Source organism: Oncorhynchus tshawytscha, linkage group LG01 (assembly GCF_018296145.1).
Source record: "Oncorhynchus tshawytscha isolate Ot180627B linkage group LG01, Otsh_v2.0, whole genome shotgun sequence".
NCBI classification, from domain to species: Eukaryota; Metazoa; Chordata; class Actinopteri; order Salmoniformes; family Salmonidae; genus Oncorhynchus; species Oncorhynchus tshawytscha.
This window is the reverse complement of record NC_056429.1, coordinates 476362-487798: the sequence shown is the minus strand read 5'-3', so window position 1 is coordinate 487798 and position 11437 is coordinate 476362. Positions and strand designations below refer to the sequence as shown.

Sequence of the window (11437 nt, the reverse complement as noted above, 5' to 3'; positions counted from 1 at the left end):
GTCACAGCTGGCCAGTTCCTGGGAGACCCATGAGGCGGCACACAATTGGCCCAGCGTCATCCAGGTTAGGAGAGGGTTTGACAGGCCAAGATTAACATTTCCCATCGCGCTCTAGTTACTCCTGTGGTGGGCCGGGCACATGGCCCCTGACACGGTTGCCAGGTGTACGGTGTATACAGAACATTGGTGCGGCTGGCTTCCGGGTTAAGCGGGCGTTGTGTCAAGAAGCAGTGTGGCTTGGCTGGTTCGTGTTTCGTGCGACGCACAACTCTCAACCTTCGCCTCTCCATATGGGAGTTGCAGCGATGGGACAAAACTACCTACCAATTGGAAACCATGAAATTGGGGCGAAATAAACAGGTAATGTCTACAGGCTTCTACTCTCTACAGGCTTCTACAGGCTTCTACCTAGACTTCTACCCTCTACAGGCTTCTACAGATGTCTACCCCCTCTACAGGCTTCTACAGATGTCTACCCTCTACAGACTTCTACTTCTACAGACTACAGACTTCTACCCTCTACAGACTTCTACAGACTTCTACCCTCTACAGACTTCTACAGACTTCTACCCTCTACAGACTTCTACAGACTTCTACCCTCCTCTACAGACTTCTACCCTCTACAGACGTCTACAGACTTCTACCCTCTACAGACGTCTCTACAGACTTCTACCCTCTACAGACTTCTACAGACTTCTACCCTCTACAGACTTCTACCCTCTACAGACTTCTACCCTCTAGAGACGTCTACAGACTTCTACCCTCTAGAGACGTCTACAGACTTCTACCCTCAGACAGACTTCTACCCTCTACAGACTTCTACAGACTTCTACCCTCTACAGACCTCTACAGACCCTCTACAGACGTCTACAGACTTCTACCCTCCTCTACAGACTTCTACCCTCCTCTACAGACTTCTACCCTCTACAGACTTCTACCCTCTACAGACTTCTACCCTCTACAGACTCTACAGACTTCTACCCTCTACAGACTTCTACAGACTTCTACCCTCTACAGACTAGTCTACAGACTTCTACCCTCTACAGACGTCTACAGACTTCTACCCTCCTCTACAGACTTCTACCCTCTACAGACTACAGACTTCTACCCTCTACAGACTTCTACCCTCTACAGACTTCTACCCTCTACCCTCTACAGACTTCTACCCTCTACAGACTTCTACAGACAGACCTCTACAGACCTCTACAGACTTCTACCTCTACAGACTTCTACTTCAGACCCTACAGACTTCTACCCTCTACAGACTTCTACAGACTTCTACCCTCTAGAGACGTCTACAGACTTCTACCCTCTAGAGACGTCTACAGACTTCTACCCTCTACAGACGTCTACAGACTTCTACCCTCTAGAGACGTCTACAGACTTCTACCCTCTAGAGACGTCTACAGACTTCTACCCTCTAGAGACGTCTACAGACTTCTACCCTCTAGAGACGTCTACAGACCTCTACCCTCTACAGACGTCTACAGACCTCTACCCTCTAGAGACGTCTACAGACCTCTACCTCTCTACAGACTTCTACAGACCTCTACACCCTCTACAGACCTCTACCCTCTAGAGACGTCTACAGACTTCTACCCTCTACAGACGTCTACAGACTTCTACCCTCTACAGACGTCTACAGACTTCTACCCTCTACAGACGTCTACAGACTTCTACCCTCTACAGACTTCTACCCTCTACAGACTACAGACTTCTACCCTCTCTACCCTCTACAGACTTCTACAGACTTCTACAGACTTCTACCCTCTACAGACGTCTACAGACTTCTACCCTCTACAGACGTCTACAGACTTCTACCCTCTACAGACGTCTACAGACTTCTACCCTCTACAGACCTCTACAGACTTCTACCCTCTACAGACCTCTAGCCTCTACAGACCTCTAGCCTCTACAGACTTCTACCCTCTACAGACTTCTACCCTCTACAGACGTCTACAGACTTCTACCCTCTACAGACGTCTACAGACTTCTACCCTCTACAGACGTCTACAGACTTCTACCCTCTACAGACTCTACAGACTTCTACCCTCTACAGACCTCTAGCCTCTACAGACTTCTACCCTCTACAGACCTCTACAGACTTCTACCCTCTACAGACTCTACAGACTCTAGCCTCTACAGACCTCTAGCCCTACAGACTACAGACCTCTAGCCTCTACAGACCTCTAGCCTCTACAGACTTCTACCCTCTACAGATAGCCTCTACAGACTTCTACCCTCTACAGACTTCTAGTCTACAGACTTCTACCCTCCCTCTACAGACTCTACAGACTTCTACCTCTACAGACTTCTACCCTCTACAGACTTCTACCCTCCTCTACAGACTTCTAGCCTCTCTACAGACCTCTACAGACTTCTACCCTCTACAGAGTCTACAGACTTCTACTCTCTACCCTCTACAGACTTCTACCCTCTACAGACTCTCAGACTTCTACCCTCTACAGATGTCTACAGACTTCTACCCTCTACAGACTTCTACCTCTACAGACTTCTACCCTCTACAGACTACCCTCTACAGACCCTCTACAGACCTCTACCCTCTACAGACTTCTACAGACTTCTACCATCCAGACTTCTACAGACTTCTACCCTCTACAGACTTCTACCCTCTACAGACTTCTACCCTCTACATACCTCTACCCTCTACATACCTCTACCCTCTACAGACCTCTAGCCTCTACAGACTTCTACCCTCTACAGACCTCTACCCTCTAGTCTTCTACCCTCTACAGACTTCTACCCTCTACAGACTTCTACCCTCTACAGATGTCTACAGACTTCTACCCTCTACAGACGTCTACAGACTTCAGACGTCTACAGACTCTACAGACGTCTACAGGCTTCTACTCTCTACAGGCTTCTACAGATGTCTACCCTCTACAGACTCCTACAGACTTCTACCCTCTACAGACTTCTACCCTCTACAAACTTCTACAGACTTCTACCCTCTACAGACGTCTACAGACTTCTACCCTCTACAGACGTCTACAGACCTCTACCCTCTACAGACCTCTACCCTCTAGACTTCTACCCTCTACAGACTTCTACAGACCTCTACCCTCTACAGACCTCTACCCTCTACAGACTTCTACCCTCTACAGACTTCTACAGACCTCTACCCTCTACAGACTTCTACCCTCTACAGACTTCTACAGACTTCTACCCTCTACAGACGTCTACAGACTTCTACCCTCTACAGACCTCTACAGACCTCTACCCTCTACAGACCTCTAGCCTCTACAGACCTCTAGCCTCTACAGACCTCTAGCCTCTACAGACCTCTAGCCTCTACAGACTTCTACCCTCTACAGACTTCTACCCTCTACAGACTTCTACCCTCTACAGACTTCTACCCTCTACAGACCTTTACCCTCCTGAGTGCTAAGTAGCCTACAGGCTCCAGTTCCAACCAACTCTATGGGTTCAGACCCATTGTCTTACATCAGATAACGATGATTCCCGTTATCGTCGGTTGAGGGACGACCATTGCGTAGGATTGACGCCACCTGACGTAAGACAGTGGGTGCAGACGTGGATCCATATTGACACCACTTAGGTGCCATAAGGTGTTTTACTGTGCTCACTATGCACAGTGCTGTGTGTTGGTGATGCTGAGCCATGCTGCTATTACAATACAACTTAGTAACTTGTTACTATTGTTTAAAACTAGCAACATTATCAAAGCTTTTCCATATTGCACTACTTCATCATTGATGGTGAAGTGTTTGTTTTATTATGCTGGCATTGGGAGTGATGCTTATGTAGTGAATTAATTCTGCACAGTTTGAGTTGTTTCTACTTGTTTTGATACCGTTAATAAGGCCAACGCTAGCAGTACATGGAAAATACTAACTATCTGGCATTAAAATGACTAATAAACAGGCGGAATTGCTGGTTTTGTTCCAGACCTTTTTATTTATGCAGTTTTTTTGGTTGTTGGATAGACTCACGGGTCAGGTGGTCTCTCTCTCACACACACACACACAGCTACAACCTGCTCATTAACTAGCTCAGTTGGCACTGTTGTGGCGAAGAATAGTGTTTCTCAATTCTCATACTGTATGAATTAATGACATTTTATGTTTATGTCGACTCGCCAATTGACAACCCATCACTTATCTGATTCTCAGGAACAGGCCCAGATCCCCATCATTTGTGTGAAGAAAAGATGGAGAAAAAGGGGGTGGAGGTTGGGCTGCCTTCTGAGAAAACTCCCAAAGCCATCTGTTCAATTGGCCGACCCCCAAAGCCATCTGTTCTATTGGCCGCGATGACGCGGATAATATAGAGCTGGCGGGATTTTCCATGCACCGGCAAAACAGAATGTACGTCTGGTAAGACGGGGGCTGGAGATGTGTCTATTTGTCAATATCACCTGGTGCTGTGATGTCTAATATTAAACAAGTCTCGAGGTATTGCTTGCCTGAGGTAGAATACCTCATGATAAGCTGTAGACCACACTATCTACCAAGAGAGTTCTCATCTAAATTATTCGTAACCGTCTATTTATCACCACAGACCGATGCTGGCACTAAGACCGCACTCAACGAGCTGTATAAGACCATAAGCAAACAAGAAAATGCTCCTCCAAAAGTGGCGCTCCTAGTGGACGGGGACTTTAATGCAGGGGAACTTAAATCAGTTTTGCCTAATTTCTACCAGCATGTCACATGTGCAACCAAAGAAAATGCTAGACCACCTTTACTCCACACAGCGACGCGTACAAAGCTCTTCCCTGCCCTCCATTTGACATATCTGACCATAATTCTATCCTCCTGATTCCTGCTTATAAGCAAAAACTAAAGCAGGAAGTACCAGTGACTCGCTCAATGTGGAAGTGGTCAGATGACGCGGATGCTACTCTACAGGACTGTTTTGCTAGCACATGCTGGAATATATTCTGGGATTCATCCAATGGCATTGGCACCACAGTCATCGGCTTCATCAATAAGTGCATTGACGACGTCGTCTCCACAGTGACTGTATGTACATACCCCAACCAGAAGCCATGGATTACAGGCAACATCCGCATTGAGCTCAAATATATATATATTTTTTATTTAAAAGCTAGAGCTGCCGCTTTCAAGGAGTGGGACACTAATCCGGATGCTTATAAGAAATCCCGTTATGCCCTCCGATGAACCATCAAACAAGCAAAGCCTCAATACAGGAATAAAACTGAATCCTACTACACCGGCTCTGATGCTCGTCAGATGTGGCAGGGCTTGAAAACTATTATGGACTACAAAGGGAAACCCTGATGTGAGATGCCCAGTAACGCGAGCCTACCAGACGAGCTAAATGCCTTTTATGCTCGCTTCGAGGCAAGCAACACCGAAGCATGCATGAGAGCGCCAGCTGTTCTGGACGGCTGTGTGATAATGCTCTCAGTAGCCGATGTGAGCAAGACCTTTAAACAGGTCAACATTTACAAAGCAACAGGGCCAGATGGATTACCAGGACGTATACTCAAAGCATGCGTGGACCAACTGGCAAGTGTCTTCACTGACATTTTCGACCTCTCCCAGACCGAGTCTGTAATTCCTATATGTTTCAAGCAGACCACCATAGTCCCCGTGTCCAAGGAAGTGAAGGTAGCCTACCTAAATGATTACTGCCCTATAGTACTCTTGTCGGTAGCCATGAAGTGCTTTGAAAGGCTGGTAATGGCTCACATCAACAGCATCCTCCCGGACACCCTAGACCAGGGTTGGGCATTTCCAGTATGGTGTTTATACTTGCATACTATTGTTTGTACAGATGAACGTGGTACCTTCAGGCATTTGGAAATTGCTCCCAAGGATGAACCAGACTTCTGGAGGTCTACAATTTTTTTTCTGAGGTTTTGGCTGATTTCTTTTGATTTTTCCATGATGTCAAGCAAGGAGGCACTGAGTTTGAAGGTAGGCCTTGAAATACATCCACAGGTACACCTCCAATTGACTCAAATTATGTCAATTAGTCAGAAGCTTCTAAAGCCATGACATAATTTTCTGGAATTGTCCAAGCTGTTTAAAGGCACAGTCAACTTAGTGTATGTAAACTTCTGACTTCAACTGTACATTTACAGATAGAAAAATTAAGCAAGGCATTCGAACCCAATCTGGCACAAAGAAGATTAATGTGGGAGACAAGCCTATACACAATCTATATACACACCATTTACCACAGAGAAGATCAATGTGGGAGACAAGCCTATACACCTATATACACACCATTTACCACAGAATATAATTATAGGTAGCCCTTTTTCTTTTATTCCAGGCCTTATATAAATATTCCGCAAACGAAAGTACACAATGGACAAAAAATATTTCAGTTTCTCAGCCCCATAATACCAGGGTTTATCTGGTGGTCTGTGTCCTCATCACTCAGCCACATAATTCCAGGGTTTATCTGGTGTGCTTTCTGGAATAAGAGCAAGCGTATATTGGGTTGAAAGGGTAATAGAGGACAACATGAGTTTCATTCTCTATTTCTTTGAGGTCACAATAATTACATAGGCTTTCCTCTTTCATTTCACCACAATACCGACCTGTTTCAATACGCAGATGAAATATCCCTGATCTGACCTGTTTCAATACGCAGAGGCAATATCCCTCATCTGACCTGTTTCAATACGCAGAGGCAATATCCCTCATCTGACCTGTTTCAATACGCAGAGGCAATATCCCTGATCTGACCTGTTTCAATACGCAGAGGCAATATCCCTGATCTGACCTGTTTCAATACGCAGAGGCAATATCCCTGATCTGACCTGTTTCAATACCCACAGGCAATATCCCTGATCTGACCTGTTTCAATACCCACAGACAATATCCCTGATCTGACCTGTTTCAATACGCAGAGACAATATCCCTGATATGACCTGTTTCAATACCCACAGACAATATCCCTGATCTGACCTGTTTCAATAAGCAGAGGCAATATCCCTGATCTGACCTGTTTCAATAAGCAGAGGCAATATCCCTGATCTGACCTGTTTCAATACGCAGAGGCAATATCCCTGATCTGACCTGTTTCAATACGCAGAGGCAATATCCCTGATCTGACCTGTTTCAATACGCAGAGGCAATATCCCTGATCTGACCTGTTTCAATATGCAGAGATCCCATTGAAAAACATTACTAGCTATTCTGGCTGTTGGGATATCCAACAGTCTATTCCAAATTCTCACCATACATGCCTTCCATCTCAACTCACAGGGTTCCCAGCCCAGTTATTGCAAGTATAGGTGCAACTTGTGGACAACTAAAAAATAATGCACTGCTCTGTTATGAAAATGTTTTGTTTTTAAAATACCTCTTAGCACCCCACACTCCTGCTGAATAGTCCAGAACAGGACAGACGCATGTCTGATATAGTTTGGAATATGTAGCATAACCAATATCTTTATTTGTTTTTGTTTTTCCTATAACTCCCCCAAGAACTCTACTTGCTGAGTCGTTGAGGGCAATGTTCCATATAGAAAGGGAATATGTTCATCAATAAAAATACCCACATATTTATAATTCCTAGTAAACTCAAGAACTTCTTCACCAAAACAAAAAGACATCTCTTAGTTTTAACACCAAGTCATTATCTGTGTTTCTGTCTGGTTGATCATGAGTCTCCATCTTTAACATCAAGTCATTGACTGCAGGTCTTGTTCAGTTTCTGCCATCAAAATAATATCATCAGCATATTAATGGATACTTAGCATTTCATCATCATATCTTACTCCAGTATTTAACTATTTCATTTCTTTTCTTAATTTCTTAATTTATAAACATAGTAAACAAAGTTGGTGATAAGGCGTCTCCTTGTTTTACACCCGAGGGTGTGGAAACCAATCTGTACGATATTCATTAACACACACACAAGCAATTGGTACTTTGTAAAGAGACTGGATTGCGTGATAATTTCCCATCAACCCTTGTCTTTAACAAACTATAGGCTAAAATATCCCTATTTATAATTGAAATCAATGAAACAAGAAAAAGTAAGCTTCTCCGTGTAATCTATGTCTGATTATTGTACAGACCGAGAAGACGTGATCTATACAGGCTCTGGATTTACCAAAACCATTTTGTTCTTCCTCCAGGACGTTTTGATCCTCAAAAGGTAATCAGCCTGTTAAGGATGGATGAATATAATGTACAGACAGTACTTAATAAACCTATGCCTCTATAGTTCAGTGGCACTCTGGTTATTTTTTGAACATTTGGATACCAATGTTAGATTTTTCAACACATTATTTTGATTAAATAATGACAACTGTCTCAATCTTCAATGGCATGTACAGTATAATGTACAGTATGATTAAGCGCAATGTGTGTATTAAATGCATTGACAGCAGTTGAATAGGCCTTAAAGCCAAAAATGTGGTTGGAGGCTCTGTATGGTGGGTGTGACACAATTGCGGAGCCCCGGAGGCATGCAGAGGTCAAATTGAGCTCCGTACCGCATTTTCATGCACTGACTCCGTTCATGCACTGACTCCGTATAGCTCCGCATTGACATGATTGGTTGACGGTAGGTGGGGGCGGGAGGTCCTGTATAAACACAAACTCACTTCCTTGACAACTTCCCTCACAACAGCTCTTGGCTGCTCCACGAAGCGCAAAAAGTATGAATGCCCTGACTTGATAATGATAATTACAAGTGTTAAGACGTGTTCTGGGTAAGACGATTTGAACCTTTTGGCTTTCCATAGAGTTGACAATGTAGTGCCTCTTACCCAGTGATGTCCTCACATGTCCCAGGTTGCCAGATTGGAGAACATTCTTGAGTTGGGTTCTAGCTAGACACTGAACTGAAATAAATTGATTGGAGTGAGATGGGATACAATATCATAATACAACAGGCCATCATTATTATCTACTTAAATAAATATGGCATTGCATTACAATGTGTCCTTATTGTAAAACAATATGTAGCCTACCATTTCAAAAGCATTATTCTGGAAATCTTTTCCATGTTTTATCCAGACTATCATACTGTGGTCAATGAAGCATCCATTGGTTGTGATGGCTTTTATGAACCATAACTGATTAATTAATCAAACGCTCTGGCAGACTCAACCGTTGACAAGCGCTGCTGACTATTTTGGCTACGGCATTTTTCTAGTTTTTCTAGGAGAACCGAAGGAGTGTGCTCCCATACTCCCGTTAAGCCGAAACCACAGAGAGACGCAGTCAAAGGAGTCCAAATTTGCATGCGAGTAGAACGCGTCAATTCACATTCACTGCGTAGCATATGCCAATGAGAATACATAATAAACAGTTGTATTTGTTATGTTCGCTATGTAGCTCTTGTGAATCATTGTTGTGCTTTAATTTTGACTCACATCATAGCCTATGTCCTACAGAGCCACAGTACCTGCCTCCTGTTGGCTCAGGAACATGAGGAGAGTTGTAGCTGATAGGCCTCAACCCTAGTGGTTTATAAAGAATGTAGCTAGTCTCACAGTACCTGCCTCCTGTTGGCTCAGGAACATGAGGAGAGTTGTAGCTGATATGCCCTAGTGGTTTATAAAGAATGTAGCTAGTCTCACAGTACCTGCCTCCTGTTGGCTCAGGAACATGAGGAGAGTTGTAGCTGATAGGCCTCAGCTGATAGGCCCTAGTGGTTTATAAAGAATGTAGCTAGTCTCACAGTACCTGCCTCCTGTTGGCTCAGGAACATGAGGAGAGTTGTAGCTGATAGGCCCTAGTGGTTTATAAAGAATGTAGCTAGTCTCACAGTACTGTTGGCTCAGGAACCTCCTGTTGGCTCAGGAACATGAGGAGAGTTGTAGCTGATAGGCCCTAGTGGTTTATAAAGAATGTAGCTAGTCTCACAGTACCTGCCTCCTGTTGGCTCAGGAACATGAGGAGAGTTGTAGCTGATATACCCTAGTGGTTTATAAAGAATGTAGCTAGTCTCACAGTACCTGCCTCCTGTTGGCTCAGGAACATGAGGAGAGTTGTAGCTGATATACCCTAGTGGTTTATAAAGAATGTAGCTAGTCTCACAGTACCTGCCTCCTGTTGGCTCAGGAACATGAGGAGAGTTGTTGGCTCAGGAACATGATAGGCCCTAGTGGTTTATAAAGAATGTAGCTAGTCTCACAGTACCTGCCTCCTGTTGGCTCAGGAACATGAGGAGAGTTGTAGCTGATATGCCCTAGTGGTTTATAAAGAATGTAGCTAGTCTCACAGTACCTGCCTCCTGTTGGCTCAGGAACATGAGAGTTGTAGCTGATAGGCCTCAACCCTAGTGGTTTATAAAGAATGTAGCTAGTCTCACAGTACCTGCCTCCTGTTGGCTCAGGAACATGAGGAGAGTTGTAGCTGATATACCCTAGTGGTTTATAAAGAATGTAGCTAGCTAGTTGGTGATTGTCATTAGGCCAGAGTTAATGCCTCTCGCTGTTCGGGCACACAACATTTCTTTCTGGAGCCAAAACGAGATTGGTAGTCTACGCCCCTTCGTGGGTGATTGATCAACAGTTGGGTCATTCAACGAGAGAGGAGTCGTTTTAAATTTTTTGTCATTGAAAAATACTGCACCAAACATCTTACATGTAAAATGGCGTGACTAAATTCTTCAGTTACCTTAGAAATTCTGATTTTGTTGAGGAGGAAGTGTAGGCCTATTGGCTATAGCGTCTCAAAATTGACAAACAATACTGTAACGACCCTTGGTTTATTAGAGCGGATATCGACTCAGTCGACTTTGGGCTGGAAGGTCGAGGGTTCGAGACCTGCTCCCTGTTGTTTCATTACAATACTATTGCCGCTTTTTCTCTTGATTTTCAAGTGAAGCTTGTTTAACCACCAAATCAATCGAAAATTGTATTTTTAAGAGCTTTCACACGCTGGAATTTAAATTAGAATGCACAGTAGACGGGCCCGAGAGTGTCAACGCCATCATGCACTTCAAATTAGAAAGCAAGTCTATTGTTCTCTACTGCTGGTAGTAAAGTGAGGCATAAATGGCCAAAAATACTGTTTGTGCATTAATGTCTGGAAATGTGTATATTTAGTGTTACGTTTATCTCCCAGTGCCAATAATACCCATTTGAAAACAATAACCAGGTGAGAAAGTAAAGAGGTCTGGTACAGGAATAGTGTGGGTAAGCCAGTGCCAGTAAAACATGAGCCTATCACAATACTGTTAACAAAATGTAGGTTATTACAGCATTATGTATCATTCTCATTACCATATTATTTATCATTACAGCATGATTTATCATTAACATATTTATCATTACAGCATTATTTATCATTACATATTATTTATCATTACAGCATTATTTATCATTACAGCATTATTTATCATTACAGCATTATTTATCATTACAGCATTATTTATCATTACCATATTATTTATCATTACGGCATTATTTATCATTACCGTATTATTTATCATTACGGCATTATTTATCATT

General features: G+C 43.5%; 1 long non-coding RNA gene across 1 annotated transcript; it reads right to left on the bottom strand.

The window, feature by feature from the left end:
• Window positions 1–663: 663 nt before the first annotated feature.
• LOC121846333 lies at window positions 664–1747 on the bottom strand. Its single transcript, XR_006083200.1, has 4 exons — window positions 1731–1747; window positions 1573–1690; window positions 1277–1525; window positions 664–844 (listed from the first exon to the last, which is right to left on the bottom strand). It is a non-coding gene; the product is annotated as an uncharacterized LOC121846333 (long non-coding RNA).
• Between the last annotated feature and the right edge of the window lie 9690 nt (window positions 1748–11437).